The sequence below is a fragment of the Grampus griseus genome (assembly GCF_964374135.1).
Source record: "Grampus griseus genome assembly, chromosome: 9".
In the NCBI taxonomy this organism is placed as follows: Eukaryota; Metazoa; Chordata; class Mammalia; order Artiodactyla; family Delphinidae; genus Grampus; species Grampus griseus.
In genome coordinates, this window is record NC_139003.1 from 76,033,730 (window position 1) to 76,050,092 (window position 16,363).

The following is a 16,363-nucleotide window of genomic DNA, read 5'->3' on the forward strand; positions in this document are numbered from 1 at the left end:
CCCCACCCCCAGATTCATATGTTGAAGTCCTAAATCCCAGTACCTCAGAATGTGACTTTATTTGGAAATAGGGTGATTGCAGATGTAACTGATTAAAATAAGATGAGGTCATATTGAAGTAGGGTGGGCCCCTAATCCTATATGGCCAGTGTCCTTAAAAAAAGGGAAAATGTGGGGCTTCCCTGGTGGCGCAGTGGTTGAGAATCCACCTGCCGATGCAGGGGACACGGATTCGTGCCCCGGTCCGGGAAGATCCCACGTGCCGCGGAGTGGCTGGGCCCGTGAGCCATGGCCGCTGAGCCTGCGCGTCTGGAGCCTGTGCTCCACAACGGGAGAGGCCACAGCAGTAAGAGGCCCGCATACCGCAAAAAAAAAAAAAAAAAAAAAGGAAAATGTGGAGGCAGACATGGGCACAGGGAGAACACCATGAAGTCCTGAAAGCAGGTATTGGGGTCATGCAGCTATAAACCAAAGAGCACCAGAGATTCCAGCAAACCACAGGAAGCTAGGAGAGAGACATGGAACAGAGTCAGTAGTACAGCCCTCAGAAGGAACCAAGCCTGCCCACACCTTGATCTTGGACTTACAGCCTCCAGAACTGTGATACAATAAATTTCATTTCAGCCAGCCAGTTTGTGGTACTTTGTTTTGACAGCACTAGTAAAATAATACACACAGGTAAAATTATTTCCATTTCTCTGAAACAGGGCTGGGACTAGGGTGAAGCAAATGAAGCACCTGCCTCAGGCACATTTAAGGGGCACTAAAAATACCCTTCAATAATGAATATGCATAACATCTTCATAACATCTTTAATGCAAAAAATCAATGCCAAACAGAACATCAAAACTTTAAATAAGGACGGGGAACAGTGGTAGCTTCGTCTTGAGCATATCAGAGCCTGGGGCAAAAGGAATGAAAAATTAATAATAAGATCATATCTTTATTTAAACTTTCGATATTTTGTTCATCGTGGATTTTTTGGATACTTTTGATGTTCTGAAATATTGCATAAAATATTATGTATCTTGATCTCTTAGGTTTTTGGCACCCCTTAAATTTTACATCTCACTTGCCTCACCCTAGTCCTTGCCCTGCCTCAAAACCATCCACTGAGGATAGGACTCTACTTGCAACACAGAGTAGGCTGAAACCTGTGTGATTCCCACATTCATCATTTTGTTTTTGGCCAGAGAAACGAAGAGTGCTTGCCAGATAGTTCCGCCTGTCTTTCATGTCATCTCGAACACAAAGATTAACATGAAATTCAGTTTCTCAACTCCAAAGTGATTCCCTTGCTGTCACCCTTTCTTCAGTTCCACTTTATTCTCACATTAATTGTGGGCAGAACTTCAGTACCATTATTAATTCTGCTGTCTTTCTTGTCACCCATATCCAGTTGTTAAGTCAGGCTAATTCTTTCCCTATCTCCTAAGTAAAAAGGGCCTTATTGTGCTTTTGCAAAATAAATATTAAAGAATTCATTGAGATATAAGATTTCATATATTTTAATGGGTATAGAGAAGAGAGTAAAAGATTATCAGTAATTTCACCATCCAGAGATACCTTTTCTCAATATTGTAATGTACATTCTTCCAGACACTATACATTTGTGCTTGCAAATATGTTTTCAAAAATGGGATTATACTATATATGTTTTTTGGTAGTCTTCTTAACTTGTGAATTGCCTTGTGAATTGTGTACGTCTTTTCAGGTTCATAAATCCATGTGTAGAAAATAATTTTTAATGGTTTCATGGCATCCAAATAAGTGGATGTACCTTCATGTATTTAACCAATATCCTGTTATAGAACATTAGCTTATATCTACTTTTTATTACTATATACAACACCATGATGAATATCTCTATACATGTACTCTTAACTGATGATTTCTTTAGGCTAAGTTATTAGAAGTAAAGTTATTGGGCCAAAAATTTACAGATTTTATTATTTTATTCCTATTGCTAAATTAACAAAATTTTGCTTTTACCATTGGCTTATTGAAGTGCCTCTTTCTCCTAGGTCTCATTTGATGTTTTGAATATTTCACTTATTTTATGAATTTCCTATTCATGTACTTTATATATTCTCTCTTTTGGGTTGTTCATCTCTTTCAGAGTGGTTTTTTAAACACTTTTATTAAGGATATTGTGTGGATATTAAGTCCTAGTAATGTTATATACATATTGCTAATATTTTTCCAAGTTCACCAGTTGTCTTTTAACTTATGCTGTGTTTTACCCAACCAGAAATGTTGTTTTATGTAATCAAAAATGTCAATATTTTCCTTTATTTCTTACTTTGGAATCATACTCAGAAAATCCTTCTCCACCTCAGGACTATAAAAGAGTTTACCTAAATTTTCTTTTAGTACAGTCATAGTTTCATTTTTACAAGTACATTTTTAATACATTTAAAATCCATGTAAATGTTCTGATGATTCTTCCTGTCACTTTCTTTCTAATCTTCCTGCTACTGACCTCTTTTGGGCCCTGTATGATTGTAGCCATCTCCTATTTCTTGTCTTTTTAAAAAATATGTATTATTCTTATGATCCTTTGGAAAAAAACATTCCAGAGACTGTCCATTGTTAGGAGAAAAAAAAAAAACAACCCCTCAGCGCCCTCCAGCCAATTCTATTTTTCTAATCTTGGTACTCAATCTTACCTCTCTACATGAGCTTTCTACTCAAGATGGGCTGAAATAATCCTTGTCTCCCAAATACATCTCCTTGCCTTGTATGCAGTTCTCTCCTCATGAAACGCCCTGCCCACACCCAAACCATTCTTTTTTTTTTAATAAGTGAATTTTTATTTTTTTATTTTTGGTTGTGCAGGGTCTTAGTTGCGGAAGGCTGGCTCCTTAGTTGCGGCTCTCGGGCTCCTTAGCTGTGGCATGCGAACTCTTAGTTCCCCAACCAGGGATCGAACCCACATCCCCTGCATTGGAAGGCAGATTCTTAACCACTGCACCACCAGGGAAGTCCCCCAAACCGTTCTTTAAGGCACCTCTAGGAAGTTGTTTCTGGGCACACTGTTCACAGAACCCCTTGCCTGTTTGTGAAACTCCTATATCGCTTATATGTTTGGGTCCTAGTTGTATGCTGGCTTGCTTTGTTATTTAACATTTTACTTGTGTGTTTTAAAGTCATAGATTTAAGGGTTTCAGAGTTGGGAGAGTCTCAAAATCTGTCATCCAATGTGTTATCTGACATCAAAACCCTTCTACAATATTCTTGCTAAATAGTCAATAAATTTCTATTTGATTACCTCCAATAATGGGGAACTCACTATATCCCATGACTGAGCATGCCATTCCCAGTTATATCTTAATGATTAGGAAAATCTTTTCTTATTAAAAGCCCTCAAATCTGCCTTGTTGTGTCTTTTGCTCTTGGAGGGAGTTATGGAAAGAACAGTAAATGTAGGGTCTGGAAAAACTAGTTTTGAATTTTGACTCCATTCGCTAATTGTTTTGTGATCTTGGGCAGAATGCTCTACTTCTGTTGGGCTTCAGTTTCCTCACTTGTAAAAGACGGCTGATACCTACTTCATATTGTGGTAAGAATAGCATTAACTGAGAATTAAAGTAATTAAATGAGGACATATATGAAAGTCTCTGGCATAGATCTTAGCACTGAGTGTTTGATAAATATTTATTGAATTAGAATTTGATTTATCTTCCAGAGCCCTGCAGACAAAATCAGATCCTATAGGCTGATGTTATATATACTTTATGTAAGTCTTTTCTTCTCCATCTAATGTTTCCAAGTACTTGAGTTATTTTCTGATATCATGATTTCTTAGGTCATAATGTCCACCCTCCCCACTCTCCTGGTCACTCTCTTCTCAACATACTGCAGTTTTTCTGCATACCCCTTAAAGGATGGGATTCTGAACTCTGGCAGGCACCCCCAAAGTCACCCAGTCAGCATCCTATCATTCTATATATCAATTACAGTAGCTCTCGAACCTGGATACATATTAGAATCACCTGGAGAGTTTAAAAAAATACTGATGCCTCCCCAGCGCTTCTGTTTTAAAAGATCTTGAGTGACAACTGAGCACTGACACGCTTTAACAGCTGGTCGGGTGATTCTAATGTGCACAGGTCTATAAATTCCTTGAGAACAGATTTGCCATCTCTATTTGACATGCCTGGAGACAGAAATGTTTCAGAACCAGATTCCCCCACCCCCACCTTTTGAAAAGGTAAAATGGTGCATAAATCATTAATATGAAATAGGCTTTGTGGGTCTGGATCTTTCCCTTGCAGTCAAATACATAAATATTTTGACAATGACATACCTAAACATTCAAGTTGAGTGGAAACTGTAAAGGCCATAAATAGCCTTGTGTTAGCTGAGATCTAGTTTTGCAGCCAAATGAATTTTGGCACAAAATTTCAGAAGAAAATTGCAGTTTTGAGAACTTCCAAATTGTAGATAAGGGATTGTGGGTCAGTCTTTGGTGGTATCTTTTTACCATTTAGCCTGGTGTGCTGCCCAAACCTGTGAGTTTAACACATATTCGGTGAATGAATGAATGAGACAGACTTTTCTATGTGTTAACTCTAGAGGTATTAGTATATTTCCTAAAGTCAATTTTCCTCCAACAAAGAGTGCCTTTGGACCTTAAAACTTAAAATAATCTAATTTGAAAGTCACTGAAGGAGAATAAGAATCAGTTTGTTTTGTTTTTTGTCATCTCAGGATTTTTATACCAGAAATGTATTCATATCAAATGACTGAAGACAGATGGAGAGCTTTTCTTATATGGGATTGAAGTAAGTGAACCAGTAAATGTTTTTTGCCTATTATGTGCAAAGCATTATAACATATTCTGTAACAATTGAGAAACGGGTTAGAGCACAGCTGGAAAAATCTAAGTTGCAGTGAGAATCACAATGAAGGAATCTGAAGAATATTTTGACTTTGAATAACCGACATTGTAAGTCTAATGTTTAATCAACATTAAACAAGGTAGAATGGCAGGAGTTTACACATATAAACAGAATTAAACTGTAAGAATCAGCAAGCATCAATCAATTAACCAATCAGTCTCCAGTTCTCTTTGCTTTCAAAGTAGAAAGTCTCTGAAGAAATGAGATCTGTGTAGACATTTAGTGCAGACTGGGGTGCTCTCAGCCATTTAAGAGGAGACATTGGAGTGGCATTAAGATGGTGGTCTTTACTGAGTGGTTTTTACCAGGAGGAATCTATTTCCTAACTTAGACATTGTATTAATCAGGGTTCTCCAGTGAAACAGAACCAACAGGATGCATATGTATTCTGATTATGTGTGTACAGAGATTTATTATAAGAATTTGGCTCACACGGTTATGGAGGCTGGCAAGTTCAAAAATCTGCAGTGTAGGCTGGTGCACCCAAGACCCAGGAGAGTCAATGATGCAGATGAAGTCCAAACTCAGTCTGCTGGAGGATTCCCTTTTCCTTGGGAGGCGAGTGTTTTGGTTCTGTTCACGTCTTCAACTGACTGGATAAGGCCCGTCCACATTATGAGGACAATCTGCTTTACTCAAAGTTCACCAATTTAAATATAAATCACATTCAAAAATACTCTTCAAGGTGATACATAAAATTAACCATCACAGATATTAATGCAAAACAACCTCTCCTCATCTCAATATTTAAGTTTAATTGGTTACAGTTAGACTTGACTATAGTTAGATTTTTTTTTCAGAGTCCCAAATGCATATTGCTTTATTTCATGGATTGGTTTCTTTTTTTTTTTTAGATCTGCACGTGTCTACCAAGCTCCCAGGAGATGCCAGTGCTGCTGGTCTGAGGACCATACTTTGAGGGCTCAGGGGCACTATTTTATGCTCCTGCCTTCAGAGGGAAACAGTGTATAGCAGAGACAAAGGAATCTTTTCCTGAGTTCTGAGTTTCAAAAGTTTAGGTCTTTGGGGGAAAAGGGAAGAACTTAGGAAAAAATGTAAAGATTGGAGAGAAGTCATGATACAATTGGACTGGATTGCAAAGAAAATCAGTGTCCCTAAGAAGAACCCTTCTCCCTCCTACCCTCCCCCCACCCCCTGGTTGGGAGAAGCAGAACTCCAAGAGAAATGTGGGGAATCTGTGGGGAGTTATAAGATTCATTCATGCCAGGTAGGTGGGAATTTATAAAGGAAATTAATTAGCCTTACATCTTACACATGTAAGATGTGTTTGATAAGTTTTTTTTTTTAAACTATGTTAATGATTTGTTCCGTGCTTACTCTGTTCAAGGTAGGGGCCAGCCAACAGTTTTATGTATTTTATTATTTCATCCTCACAACAACCCCATGAGCCATGGGGTAGCTACTTCTATTATCCACATTTTCAGCAGAGGTTCAGTGAGGTAAGGTGTGTCCTGCCTATCCCATGGTTGATAAGTAGAGGACCCAGGATTTCCGATGAGATTTTTGTGGGCATTAAATGAATTGATATTTGTATCTGTGAGCCAACTGTGCCTGGCCCATAGTAAATATTATATAAATGTTAGCAATTATTGTTACAATTCCTTGATTTTAGATTTTAGAAGATCCTCTCCCAGTTCTTTCTCTTCTACTGACAGAGCTAGAGTTTTCACCTCTTTCTACCCCTTCTGCCAAAAGACCTGAGACCTGTGTTCACTCCTTCTCTAGCAGAGCCAGGAGACTGGTGGAGAAAACTTCTGTATTCAACATGATGTGTAGAAAGTAAGAAGACAGGAGAAGCAGCTTTTCAGAATATGGAGAGAATTTGTGACACCAGTAGGGTGAAAAGAGGACTGTAGGTATTGTTGGAGAGAAGGGAGAGAGCACGGAAAGTCAGAGCCCTGTGCTTGGCCTCCTTTCTCCAGATGCCCCAGCTAGCAAAGAGGCCTACCCCCTCTAAGTACAGCCATCCCTTGGTACCCCCTGGGGATTGGTTCCAGGACCCCCACGGATGCCAAAAATCCACTGATGCTCAAGTCCCTTATATAAAATGGCATTGTATTTGCATGTAACCTATGCATAACCTCCTATGTAATTTAAATAATCTCTAGGTCACTTACAATATCTAATACAATGTAAATGCTATACAAGAAGTTTCTGGTATGCAGCAAATTCAAGTTTTGCTTTTTCGAACTTTCTGGAATGTGTTTTCCCAAATATTTTCTATCCATGGCTGGTTGAATCTGTGCATGTGGAACCCTCAGATATGGAGGTCTGACTGTAGTGCAAAGGAATGAGGTAGTTGCACTGGAGGCTCAGTGACCAATCCCGTATCCTTCACTCCCTTGTCCTGTACAGTTGGCACTTTTCACTTGAACCATTGAATAAAGAACTGCTGAAACTATCCTTAGGGTCTAGTGGTTGTATGCAGTTGACCCTTGAACAATATGGGTTTGAACTTTGCAGGTCCTCTTATAGGTGGATTTTTTTTCAATAGTAAATGCTACAGTACTATTCCTTCTGAGGTTGGTTGAATCCTCGGATGTGGAACTGGGGATATGTAGGCACTGCGGATAATGGAGTTACATAAGTCATACTTGGATTACTTGGATAATGCAGTGCCCCTCAACCCTGTGTTGTTCAAGGGACAACTATATTTTGCTTGAGCACAGCCGGAAGAGGAGGTAACTGGAGCATGGGAGGTGGTAGGTCCTTTCTATATGGTCACTGGCAGACTGTCAAGCATCAAGAGCAGGCACCTAAAGTCAACAACAGGCCAGAAAAATGAGGAAGAGCTTTTCATTTTATATTCTTCACCTGGATAACTGAATACCGGTGTACCTGATAGACACATGTAGACAGATTTGCATGAACTAATGAATTCTACTTTTTGCGTAAGCCAGTTTGAGTTAGGTTTCTGTCATATTTAGCCACAAAGAATCCTGATTGGTCATGCCACAGAATTTGAGAAATTAATTTTTTTTTCTGCTAAATACAAGGAACCTAAGGAACTGAAGAAGTAGTGGATTTCACTTCCCTGATTTTAACGGGCAAAGGCTCAGGCGGTATTCTGGATGGACTAATTAAAAATGAGAAGATGAATCAGGATTTTGACACCAGAGTCATTCATGGAGGGTATTAGTATTTACACATATCTAAAACTCTGAATGTAAAGGCTGAATTGGAACTGAGGGTCAAAACTTCTTTTGTTTACCCTCATGGAAGTCTGCCTCTAAAGAGAGAGAATGTGCTGATCCTATTGGCGTCATGCATTTCTAGTTATATGGCAATTTAAAAAACTGTATAACTAAGTGGGCATTTGGTTTTTAATGCTTCAGTCTTTTGAATTCATTAATATGAGTCTACCCTTGGGAGATGGCAGTATACCAGTTACTTAGCTATTGTCATTTCACTCCACATTTAACCTATTTCTAGTCTGCTCTGTGATGATGTAGCTGGGGCTTTGCAAACTACATTTCCCAGAATCCTTTGCCTGCCAGCTTCCTTGAGTAGCAGGCCTTTCAAAGATATTGGAAGTTAGGAGGAGGAGAGAAGGGATTATCATCCTGTGGGCTTGCTATTCCCGTTAACAAGGCACCTACATGGGCATTTCATTCCAGGCTCCAGCTTCTTTGGGTATTTTGCTCCTTTGTCTGCTTAGAGATACCTGGAGCAGCCAGGTCTCCCTCCTCTGAGGTTCTAGGCTCTGATAATCTAAACTCTCCTTTGTATTTCCCTAGCCTAAGGGGTGGTAGCTATACTTATTATCTCTGGGTTACCTCAGTGTTTTTGCCCTTTCAGCCCACCAACACCTGTGTGACCAATTCCTTATATAATATTGAATTCCCTCTTGAAATATTTACTTCGGTGTCTGTTTTCCTAACTAGATCCCAACATGTAGTAATAGAAATGGTCCCAGGAAACATATCCTAAAAGGTGGAATTCTGGAGCTGGTTCAGTTATGTTCTTGGCCTTGAATTACTTCTTAATGCCTTGGCAATAGAAAATGAGTTGTTAATAGTCCATGACATGCACTAGTATCATGATTAATTAAATGATCTCTTGTGGTTGACTATGAAGAAGTGTTTGCTGAAGCAAACATCTTGGATACCAAGTGGCTGTCATACATATCTTTTTGGCTGTAGTGAAAACTATGAAATCTAGAAGGTAGGGTAACTCCTTGATTGAACTGATGAGCTTACTGAGAGAAAATGATAAATTCAGACCTTTTAACTCTCAAGTAGACACTGTTGGAGATTCAGAGAGTTTCTATAGCCACCCTAGAAGAGTCTTTTACTTTCTGTAGCCACTAAGCTGACTTTGCTGATGATCAGGCCATAATTTAATTGGTTGCAGAATTACAATAAAAGCTGGATTTAGAAAGTGCCAATCTATTACTTGAAAGTTAAGACATTGATTGGGAAGGAGTGGGACCTGGAGTGGGGTACCTGTATGAATTCAGATGGAGCAGAGAGTCTGGAACCCCTGAGTTTTTCTGAGCCTCCCTTGCCTCCTGCTGTAACTGAGGAAACTGGCTTTCCCTTATTCCAAGGTCCTGTAATAACCTCACCTAAGTTGGTTGCAGTAACAAAGGAGGCCTAGCCTTGTCAAGACCCACCAGCACCATCTCTGATGACCTCAAGTCAGAACAAGTACAGGGTATGAGTACAAGGAGAGTGTAGCTGTTACTGAACTCAGGTCTGGCTGCTTGCTGCTTGAAAATCAATACCCAAGAGAGAGGCAAATGTTGGTAGAAAGGAAAGTTGCTTTTAATCAGAATGCTGACAATCCGAGGAGATGGTGGACTCAGTGTCCCCCAAAAGCCATCTCCGAAGATTCTGTTCAGCCATGAAAGCTATTAAAGAGAAAAAGGGAAGTAACCTCAGTTAATCATTGAGGTAGTGGGTCAGAGTCATCGCCATCTCCCACCGCGTGCAGGCTTGCGTGCAGGCTTGTCGACTTCTTGTGATCTTTAGATGCTATCTTGTTCACACAGTTTATTCACGAGATTACCGAAGGGGAAGCTAGGGAAGAGACCTGGTCATCTGTTAATTACTTATTCTTCATTTCTACTTCTTTGATCTATGGAAAGACCAACAAGTTAGGCAAAGTATTGTGTGATCAAAAGGCTTGAAAGGGGGCTTCCCTGGTGGCGCAGCGGTTGAGAGTCCGCCTGCCGATGCAGGGGACGCGGGTTCGTGCCCGGGTCCGGGAAGATCCCACGTGCCGCGGAGCGGCTGGGCCCGTAAGCCATGGCCGCTGAGCCTGCGCGTCCGGAGCCTGTGCTCCGCAACGGCAGAGGCCACAACAGTGAGAGGCCCGCGTACCGCAAAAAAAAAAAAAAAAGATTTGAAAGATGAGCTAGGGCCCGAGGTGAGTAGAGCATGGGGGCGCCTGGTTTAAGGTTAGTGACAAGACCAAGGGGCCTCCTGCAGAGAGCTCTTTCCTGTAAAGGGCGCTTTCCTGCCAAAAGCTGCTTACATAGCTATGCTCAAAATAATTGCAAAATGTGCTATTATATACTGGCAGAAACTTGGTGAATTTATGTGGGAATGGATTTTCTGGTTGTTAGAATGAGATAGATGGACTATAACATTGGATTAGGCTAAGTATATTTATTTTTTATTTTATTTTTTATCTTATTTTATTTTTTATCTTTAAGTAGGTTTTTTTTTTTACATCTTTATTGGAGTATAATTGCTTTACAATGGTGTGCTAGTTTCTGCTTTGTAACAAAGTGAATCAGTTATACATATACATATGTTCCCATATCTCTTCCCTCTTGTGTCTCCCTCCCTCCCACCCTCCCTATCCCACCCCTCCAGGCGGTCACAAAGCACCGAGCTGATCTCCCTGTGCTATGCGGCTGCTTCCCACTAGCTATCTACCTTACGTTTGGTAGTGTATATATGTCCATGCCTCTCTCTCGCTTTGTCACAGCTTACCCTTCCTGCTCCCCATATCCTCACGTCCATTCTCTAGTAGGTCTGTGTCTTTATTCCTGTCTCACCCCTAGGTTCTTCATGACATTTTTTTTTCTTAAATTCCATATATGTGTGTTAGCATACGGTATTTGTCTTTCTCTTTCTGACTTACTGCACTCTGTATGACAAACTCTAGGTCTATCCACCTCATTACAAATAGCTCAATTTCGTTTTCTTTTATGGCTGAGTAATATTCCATTGTATATATGTGCCACATCTTCTTTATCCATTCATCCGATGATGGACACTTAGGTTGTTTCCATCTCCGGGCTATTGTAAATAGAGCTGCAATGAACATTTTGGTACATGACTCTTTTTGAATTATGGTTTTCTCAGGGTATATGCCCAGTAGTGGGATTGCTGGGTCGTATGGTAGTTCTACTTTTAGTTTTTTAAGGAACCTCCATAGTGTTCTCCATAGTGGCTGTATCAATTTACATTCCCACCAACAGTGCAAGAGTGTTCCCTTTTCTCCCCACCCTCTCCAGCATTTATTGTTTCTAGATTTTTTGATGATGGCCATTCTGACTGGTGTGAGATGATATCTCATTGTAGTTTTGATTTGCATTTCTCTAATGATTAGTGATGTTGAGCATTCTTTCATGTGTTTGTTGGCACTCTGTATATCTTCTGTGGAGAAATGTCTATTTAGGTCTTCTGCCCATTTTTTGATTGGGTTGTTTGTTTTTTTGTTATTGAGCTGCATGAGCTGCTTATAAATTTTGGAGATTAATCCTTTGTCAGTTGCTTCATTTGCAAATATTTTCTCCCATTCTGAGGGTTGTTTTTTGGTCTTGTTTATGGTTTCCTTTGCTGTGCAAAAGCTTTGAAGTTTCATTAGGTCCCACTGGTTTATTTTTGTTTTTATTTCCATTTCTCTAGGAGGTGGGTGAAAAAGGATCTTGCTGTGATTTATGTCATAGAGTGTTCTGCCTATGTTTTCCTCTAAGAGTTTGATAGTTTCTGGCCTTACATTTAGGTCTCTAATCCATTTTGAGTTTTTTTTTGTGTATGGTGTTAGGGAGTGTTCTAATTTCATTCTTTTACATGTAGCTGTCCAGTTTTCCCAGCACCACTTATTGAAGAGGCTGTTCTTTCTCCACTGTACATTCCTGCCTCCTTTATCAAAGATAAGTTGACCATATGTGCGTGGGTTTATCTCTGGGCTTTCTATCCTGTTCCATTGATCTATCTTTCTGTTTTTGTGCCAGTACCATAGTGTCTTGATTACTGTAGCTTTGTAGTATAGTCTGAAGTCAGGGATAGGCTAAGTTTATTGATATGAATTCACAGGGAGTCTGGATTTAATGCATTGGTTCAAGCAACCAGAAGTGGCTGTAACAGTTTGCTTGGTTGATTGAATGAAACTTGGACTCAGTGGTTGTCTACATTTGTTGAGGTTGAGATGCCAGAATTTCCAGGCCTAATGTTAAGGAAGAAATTCAAAGTTTTAGGGAGGTGGGAACTTTGGAGTGGATTAATCATATGCAGTCTTATACTGCCCTGCTTCCTCCACTGTAATGTTAGAGAAAGCCCAGCGATTACTCCCTTCACTAAGGCATTAAGAAATATATTAGTGAGAGAAGCTCCAACATCTATGAAAAGAGCTGTGTGACTGTGATGGCTGTTCTCTGGAGGCTAGGAATGAGGGATTCAGAATGCTTTGACACACTTTACACAGGAAAACACTGAGGGCCCCCCCCAAATTTAAGTTTGTTGGGAGTAGATGTAGAACAAGAGCCCGTGTATATTGATTTCCGGTCTGAGACTTCTTTATTAAACTTCATTTAGGCCAAAATTCATCATATGGTTTTGGTGTGTACTTCAAGACACAAGACCACTTTGATTTTACACATTTATATCCATGCATACTTGTTTTCTCTCTCACATTTGACCCATGGGTAGAAAATCAAGAGACAATCCCATAACATGCAAACACAAAAATTGCAGTCCATTACAGTAACTCTGCTGCATGCACGTTTATGCTGCTTTCAAACTCCAAAGGCAGAGTTGAGCAGTTGTCACAGAAACCTTATGACCTGCAAAGCCTAAAATGCTTACTCTCTGGCCCTTTATGGAAAAAGTTTGCCCACCCCTGCTCCAAAAATGAAAACATTGCAGATAAAGCTTAAGTTCTTCATGATCACCCTTCTTTTTGTCAATCTAAATTCAATAATACTATGTTTTCATGTTGGTAGATTACTTGTAGATTTAAATAATCTGTGATTTCTCTGTCATTAGGAAAGATGGGGCAAAGTTCTCAGAAGACAGAGCAGAATGACTGTCTCCTAAAGAAAGGTAGGCTACTTGGTCTCCCTTTTCACAGCATATTTTAAGGATTATAATTACTACAGGGAACTTTTACAGTTCACTGATGCAAAGTTGCCTCCTGATGATTAAGAGGTGACTTTATTTTTTCAACTACTGACATTCACTACATTAAAAAAAAAACAAACCTTTCCTCACTAATTTTTTAAGGCCTGAGAATTTGTCAGATTTAATACATATTCATTATGTAAAATTGGAAAAATATAAAAAAGTAGAAAGAAAAAACATATAACTCTCTAGACCAACCACCTAAAGACGACCATTGTTAATTTGGTTTCTTTCTTAGCATTAATTTTAATTGAAAAATGCTCAATGAATAGAAAGAAAAAATTGATGCATCATTATTTTCTGGCTGTTTGTAGCTTAGCTTCAAATGTAATATTTATAGAATATTTAGTCAATAAATAATTAGCTGTCACCTGCCTCTTTTTACCTTGTGAAATGTAAGTTTGCATGTATTTTCCAAAAGTCAAGAAAAACATATTCATATCTAGACAGGCCATTATTTCCTAAATTACTGAAGTCACCCTGGAGGTAAAGTTGTTTTGAGATGACTGATTTTTTTCATTATCGCACCAGCCTGAATATTTACTGCTGTGATCCTTTTTCACCATTCACACTTAAAAAACCTCAGGAAACGGGGAACATAAAAAGCCCCTAGGATCCTTCTCCATTTCAGTGCCTCTGTCACGAGGTGCCCTTGTCTAGCCTCTTGTCTCCCGTGGTAAAATGCACTGTGGCTGCTTAGTCAGATGTGTCTTCTGGAGAGATGCCATGATGGAGTGCTTCCTGATAATGCCTGTCTGAAGACCTGTTTCACACACCTCTTCTCAAGGGATTAAACGGATATACTGGCTGAATCATACTTTGATTCTTATGTCAGCCTTGCTTTTCTTCCCCAGGATAACCTTAACATTTTTTTTTTTTTTTTTTTTTTTTGCAGTACGCGGGCCTCTGTTGTGGCCTCTCCCGCTGCAGAGCACAGGCTCCGGACGCGCAGGCTTAGCGGCCATGGCTCACGGGCCCAGCCGCTCCACGGCATGCGGGATGCTCCCGGACCGGGGCACGAGCCCGCGTGCCCTGCATCGGCAGGTGGACTCTCAACCACTGCGCCACCAGGGAAGCCCCTACCTTAACATTTTACAAGAAATCTTCAGGGGCTTCCCTGGTGGCACAGTGGTTAAGAATCCGCCTGCCAGTGCAGGGGACACCGGTTCGATCCCTGCCCCAGGAAGATACCGCGGAGCAACTAAGCCCGTGTGCCACAACTACTGAGACTGCGCTCTAGAGCCCGTGAGCCACAGCTACTGAGCCTGCGTGCTACAACTACTGAAGCCTGTGTGCCACAACTACTGAAGCCCGCACGCCTAGAGCCTGTGCTCCACAACAAGAGAAGCTACCGCAATAAGAAGACCGTGCACTGCAACCAAGAGTAGCCCCTGCTCGCCGCAACTAGAGAAGGCCCACGCACAGCAACAAAGACCCAACACAGTCATAAATAAATAAATAAATACATAAGTTTATTAAAAAAGAAAAAAATCTTCAGTGAACACTAGATTGGTCTCCTAGTATAGCTGCTGAAACAAATTACCTCAAATTTAGTGGCTTAAAATGACACAAATCTATTATCTTACAGTTCTGGAGGTCAGGAGTCTGAAATAGTTCTCACTAGACTAAAATCCAGGTGTTGACAGGACTGTGTTCTTTTCCAGAGGCCCTAGGGGAGCATCTGATGTCTTGCATTTTCTAGTGTCTAGGCGTCTCCTACATCCCCTTCCATCTTCAAAGCCAGCAATGGCCTGTCCGGTCTTTCTCATAGTGCATCACTCTGATGCTGACACTTCTGTGTCTCCCACATTTAAGGTCCCTCATGATTACATTGGACCCACCCTGGATAATCCAGGATAATCTCCCAGGTCAAGATCCTTAACCTAATCACAGCCACAAAGTCTTTTTTGGCATCTAAGGCAACATGTTCACAGGTTCTAGGGATAAGGACATGGACATCTTTCCAGTGGGTACCTCATTCTACCAACCACAAATACTTTAACTCAAAAGAGTGGATAATGTCTGAAATGGGACAGAATCATTGGGGAGATACTGTTTTCCTTTTGATATTTCTCAGTCATACTAGTTTACTACTACTTCCGCTGTTGTAGTGTAAAATACCTTTCAGGAGTAAAATTATTATTATTATTATTTTTTGCGGTACGTGGGCCTCTCACTGTTGTGGCCTCTCCTGTTGCGGAGCACAGGCTCTGGACGCGCAGGCTCAGTGGCCACGGCTCACGGGCCCAGCCGCTCCGCGGCATGTGGGATCTTCGCGGACTGGGGCACATACCCGTGTCCCCTGCATCGGCAGGCGGTCTCTCAACCACTGCGCCACCAGGGAAGCCCAAATTATTATTCTTGCAAGCCCTTTTTCAGGGCTGGCCCAAGGCAAAATGGTGATGTAATTTGTCTGACCTGTCAAATTTTTTCCTTCCAGTTTTATTTATCCTTTCCCAGAACTCTGCTCTCTTCTCTTACTCTCAATCTTAGGTTAATCCTGATAAAATATTTTGTAATAGGAGCTAAAGAAATGACCCTCCTGAGGATATTTTCACATTATAAAAAGGTTTTGAAAATCCAAAGACTTAAAGACACAGAGTGGAGCTATAGGTTCCAAAATGATCCGTAATAGGCTGATAGTAAATTATATTCAAATGTTTGTTCATTATGTGCTTTGCCTGTCACTGCGAGGGTTCAGAGATAAGTAAAGCTCAGTTGCCATTCTCAAGGAGTTGGTAGTCTGGTCAATTTAAAATTCATATTCTTGCATCAGAGGACTTTCAAACCACCCATGTAGGTTCTAGTCCTTTGTAGCTATGTTATCCTTGACAAACGTTAGTATTTGAAAACTAGGATTTTTTAAAAATGGAATTGCTATAGACCTATTTTTACCAATGGTTGCAAATTTATTAATACAATTGACCCTTGAACAACACCGGGGTTGGGACACTGACCCTTCACCCGCTCAAAAATCTGCTTACAGTCTGCCCTCCATATCCACGAGTTCTGCATCTGCAGACTCAACCAACCTTGGATCGTGTAGTACTGTAGTATTCACTGTTGAAAAAAATCCACGTA

The 16,363-nt window shown here is 40.4% G+C and overlaps 1 long non-coding RNA gene across 1 annotated transcript in view; it reads left to right on the forward strand.

Moving 5' to 3' along the window:
* The window catches only part of LOC309827058, a 76,859-nt gene extending 62,540 nt beyond the window's left edge, over positions 1-14,319 (forward strand). The window contains exons 3-6 of the long non-coding RNA XR_014297168.1: positions 4,714-4,787; positions 5,759-6,132; positions 13,148-13,204; positions 14,178-14,319. This is a non-coding gene — a long non-coding RNA (uncharacterized lncRNA). The remainder of the gene's footprint in view (positions 1-4,713; positions 4,788-5,758; positions 6,133-13,147; positions 13,205-14,177) is intronic.
* Positions 14,320-16,363: the final 2,044 nt, after the last annotated feature.